A 5,176-nucleotide genomic window follows, 5' to 3' on the forward strand; every position below is an offset into this window, starting at 1 on the left:
TCATCTTGTTTCTTTCTTTTGCATATGTTTTTATTTATTTGTTTTTCAGCCATCGCATGCAGTATGTGGGATCTTAGTTCCCTGACCAGAGGTTGAACCTGTGCCCCCTGCTTTGGAAGCTCGGACTCTTAGCCACTGGACTGCCAGGGAAATTCTGCATATGCTGTAGAGTTTTAATAAAGGGAGGAGGAATGTTTGGCAGGAGAAGGTTGATGGTATTTAGCTCACACATCTAGCAGCATTTTCACCCATTATGACTAAAAGGATTAGTAAAGAAAAGATGGATCTGCATTTTTGCATTGTGCCTCTTTACCTCTTCTCTCTGCCTTAACCCCTAGTATATATTTATGTTGCTGCAGGATAAAAGCACACTTCTGACTAATTCACAGAAGGGGTCCAGATGCTCTTGTCAACAATTAACAGCATGGAACCCCTTGATAAAGATGACGTTATCATCTCTTAGGATGAATGAATTACATCAACTTTGGAATAGGTGGAGTTGTTATGCTCTGGAGAATGTGATTGGATTTGTATAAACCATGTTCTTGTGGGACATCAGAAGTTCAAAGAGGAACAATAAATCGGGGAAAATAAGTATATGTCATACTGACAGATTAGTATCCTTAGTATATAAAGAACTGTTTTTGAGATTCATTTATCCAGTTGGTCAGTCTTCATGCATTCATTAATTTAACAAAAATTATTTAAGTACTTTATGTGTTGAATTATGACCTTCCCCAAATTCATATGTTGAAATGCTAAGTCTCAGTACCTCAGTATGAAACATTGTTTTGAGATAGGTCTTAGAGAAGTAATCAAGTTAAGTGAAGTCATTAAGGTGGCCCTAACCCAATATGACTGGTGTCCTTACAAATGGGGGAAATTTGTGCACAGAGAAACATGTAGAGGGAGGACAATGTGAAGAGACATAGTGGGGAAATGCCCGTGACAAGCCAAGAGAGAACCTGGAACAGATTCCTCCCACACAGCCCTTGCTGCCTCTGCTGCTAAGTCACTTCAGTCGTGTCCGACTCTGTGCGACCCATAGATGGCAGCCCACCAGGCTCCCCTGTCCCTGGGATTCTCCAGGCAAGAACACTGGTGTGGGTTGCCATTTCCTTCTCCAATGCATGAAAGTGAAAAGTGAAAGTGAAGTCGCTCAGTCGTGTCTGACTGTTAGCAACCCCATGGGCTGCAGCCTACCAGGCTCCTCTGTCAATGGGATTTTCCAGGCAAGAGTACTGGAGTGGGATGCCACTTGAAGGAACCAATTCTAAGACACCTTGTTCTTGGAATTCTGGCCTACAAAACTGTGAGAAAATAATTTCCTTTGTTTAAAGGTTTCAGTCTGTGGTCCTTTGTTAAGACAGCCCTTGTAAACTAATATAAGCACTCACTGTGTGCCAGATACTGTCCTGGTACTGGGAATAAGGCAGTGAAAAAAAACCAACAGGGTCTGTCTGTCAAGCATGAGAAGCAGTCACCAAGAACACAGATAGATACAGTAACATGTCAGATCAAGATCTGTGTTGTGAGGATTGATTATAAAGCAAGCTAAAGAGAGAGTGTGGAATGTGTTATTTAGATTGGAGGGAGGCAGCTCAAAGAAAATTTCTCTAAGGAAGAGACATTTGAGCAGATCTAGTAATAGGTGGATCAGTGGTAAAGATCAGCCTGTAATGCAGGAGATGCAGATTTGACCCCTGGGTCAAGAAGATCCCCTAGAGAAGGGAATGACAATCCACCCCAGTATTCTTGACTGGAGAATTCCATGGAGAGAGAGCCTGGCAGGCTACAGTCCATAGGGTCGCAAAGAGTCAGACACAGCTAAGCAACTAACACTTTCACACTTTCACTGGATTGTGCAATGCCATTACCCCCAGCCCTGTTACCAGGCAATGGTTGCCACAAGACCACTGATGATTGCTCAGCCATTGGTCAGTGCCACAGTAGCCACCGCCCCCTCCTCCACCAAATGAGCAACTGGCAGTGAACAACCGTGAGAGGTCCTGCTCAGCCATTGGTCAGTGCCACAGTAGCCACCGCCCCCTCCTCCACCAAATGAGCAACTGGCAGTGAACAACCGTGAGAGGTCCTGCTCAGCCATTGGTCAGTGCCACAGTAGCCACCGCCCCCTCCTCCACCAAATGAGCAACTGGCAGTGAACAACCGTGAGAGGTCCTGCTCAGCCATTGGCCAGTGCCACAGTAGCCACCGCCCCCTCCTCCACCAAATGAGCAACTGGCAGTGAACAACCGTGAGAGGTCCTGCTCAGCCATTGGTCAGTGCCACAGTAGCCACCGCCCCCTCCTCCACCAAATGAGCAACTGGCAGTGAACAACCGTGAGAGGTCCTGCTCAGCCATTGGCCAGTGCTGCCGTGGGCCCCTCCCCCAGCAAGCCACTGTCAAGGGGAGACTGTTACTGGGCACATTCAACCAGCAGTCGGGGAGTGGTGGTCCTCAGGTGGAGAGTGAGGTAAGACGTGGGTCCTGGCCTTCTCCCCGGGACCCTACAGCTCACCTGGCCTTGGGCCAGCAGCTGAACTGTGGGGGCAGAGACAAGTACAAGCTGGGGGCTGTGTGCAGTAGGGCTCCAGAGCTCTTGCCAAGGCTGCCCGCTGGCTGGACCCAGGCTATGAGGTTGCGGTGAACCTCTCCCGCATCCCCGTCTTGGCAGCCTAATGGCAGTGGCCGTCTGCGTAGGACATGGTCAGCGGGACCTAGTCCCTGCCGTGTGGGCAGCCTGAGGAGCCTGAGGGCCAGTTGGGCTGGGCACCTGGATCCCTCAGCGATGATGGCTGGGCAGGGTCTGGGGCCCTGGCCATGAGGGAGCTGCCAGTTGAGATCTCCCTCCTGTTAGCCAGGACCTGGACCTCAGAGTGGGAAGCTCATGCCTGGGGACCTTGCCCTTTCTTGTCAGAGCAGAGAAGAACAATGGATTGGTGGAGATTCATGGGAACATTGTTTACCTGACCGTGACCTGACTCCAGAATAAAGGATCTGACACCAAGAAGTGTGCAACGACTAACCACACCCCTCCCTCACCTTTCCTAGAAAAGGGCTTTGCTGAAGGCTTTTGGGGAGATGTTTTTGTTTTTAACAGCTGATTATCAACTTATTAGGTTGATTTAAGCATCTGCAATGAAGACTTCAACCTTGACTCCTGGCTCAGTGCTGATGGAAATGATTTGCTTAATGATCTCAGAGGGACTGTGCAGGTCAATGAGTTGCTTTAGGATCCTTGTCTCGAAATGATATCAAGTCTTAGATCCTTTATCACAAGGAGTTTTCCTTGCAGTTATTCTCAGAGTCTTGGTAGGCATCCAAACCGGTCCTTTTACTATGAGACTCTTTTCCTTGGCAACCCTGATCAGGTCAGCACATGCCTTCTCCAAAAACTTGAGGTTGTAGCTGGTGAGAGTGATTCTAATCTGGTGAATTGCCATCTCTGGCTTCACAGGAGTCTTGCCTGTATCTTTACAAGCCATGATTGTGGGGCGTCTTCCAACCATCTGGTTCCTCAGTGAGAATGAACAGCGGTGAGTCAGGAGCAGGCGTGGCCTCCACTGCAGTTTTCCTCAAAGGGGTGGGGGAGGTTGGGGTTTTTTTAAGGACTGAGGCACCCATCTCTACACATAGCCCCATAATAAAGCTTTCTCTGTTCCAAACTCCGATGATTTGGCCTCAATCATTGTTTGGCCTGATTGTTTAGCTTCACTGTACATTGGGCACACAGACTTGCAAGAATCTGATAAAGTGAGGGTAGAAACTGTGTGATTATCTGAGGAAGGAGGGTTCCTGGCAGAGGGAACAGCAAGTGAAAGGCCCTGAGGCAGACATGTGTTTGACCTTTTTGCTCTTCCTTTAGCTGTTTTGGGAGCACAGCAAGAGAGGAGGGGTGACCACAAAAGGAAGTCAACAGTGTCAGATGCTAAAGAACCAAGCCTTGAAGGGCTTTAGGTTTTATTCCTTGTGATGACAGCCATCAAAACATGTTAAGCAGAAGAATGATACAATCTGATTACTTTTTAAAGGCTTATTCTGGCTGCTGTGTGAAGATTGGGGTGACTCAAGAATGGAAAGATATTAATATATAGTAGGAGGCTGTTGCAATAATTCAGTAGAGAAGTCCTCATGGCAAGGACCAAGTTGGCAGCAAGAAAGAGGATAAGGATGAGTAAATCTTCAATCTATTTCATGGTTAGACTCTACATGGTTTGCTGGTAGGTTGAATGTGATTTGTTTAAGAGTCAAGAATGATTTCCAGGTCTGGAGCCTGAAAAACTACGTGAATCATGATGTAGTTTATTGAGATGGAGAGCACTAAGAAAGAACAACTTTGGTAAAGAAAACTAAGAGTTCTGTTCTGGGTATGTTGATTTGGAGGGGTTGATAGAATATGCAGTAGGCTTAACTGGTGGCTCAGTGGTAAAGAATCTGCCTGCAATTCAGGAGACGCGGTTTGATCCATAAGTTGGGAAGATCCCCTGGAGGATGAAATGACAACCCACTCCAGTATTCGTGCCTGAAAATCCCATGGACAGAGGAGCCTGGCGGGCTACAGTTCACGGGGTCCAAAGACTTGGACATGACTAAGCAACTGAGCATGCATGTATGCATAGAACACGACAAGAGTTTATGGGAGAGGTCTGGGCTAGAGATGTAAACTGGTGTGTCTTTGGAATAAAAAATGCTAGTTAAAGCCAAGATCCTGGCACCGAGAGAGCAACTGTAGAGAAGAAAAAGGTCTGAGGCCAGAGGCCTGAGGCTTCACACTATAGAGGAATGAAAGTGGGGGTATCCAGCAACTGAACCCAAGAACGTGAGGGCCACCAACAGCAGAGGAGCAAGCTGTCTTGGAAGCCAAGGGAGGCAAAAGGAGGAAGTGGTAGACCCTGTCAATGGCTGCTCATGGGTTGAGTTAGATAAGAACTGAGAACTGCTGGTTGGTTTGGTCACCAGAGACCGTTGGTGACCTCAAGGAAAATATTTTTGATAAACTGGGAAGATGACCACCTCATTGGTGTGGGTTCCAGAGAGAATGGGTGGTGAAGAAGGGGAGAGAGAGTTATTTCATCATTCTTTCAAGGAATTTTTCTACAGAGCAAAATGAAGCAGCAGCCAGAAGGGGTGGGCTTTAGGAAGTTTTTTGTTGTCGTCTGTTTTTTTCTTTTA

The 5,176-nt window shown here is 47.3% G+C and overlaps 1 pseudogene; it reads right to left on the reverse strand.

Annotated features, from left to right (window-relative positions):
* Positions 1-3,129: 3,129 nt before the first annotated feature.
* LOC114113631 (small ribosomal subunit protein uS10-like) lies at positions 3,130-3,489 on the reverse strand (annotated as a pseudogene).
* Between the last annotated feature and the right edge of the window lie 1,687 nt (positions 3,490-5,176).

This window comes from Ovis aries, chromosome 3 (assembly GCF_016772045.2).
Source record: "Ovis aries strain OAR_USU_Benz2616 breed Rambouillet chromosome 3, ARS-UI_Ramb_v3.0, whole genome shotgun sequence".
NCBI classification, from domain to species: Eukaryota; Metazoa; Chordata; class Mammalia; order Artiodactyla; family Bovidae; genus Ovis; species Ovis aries.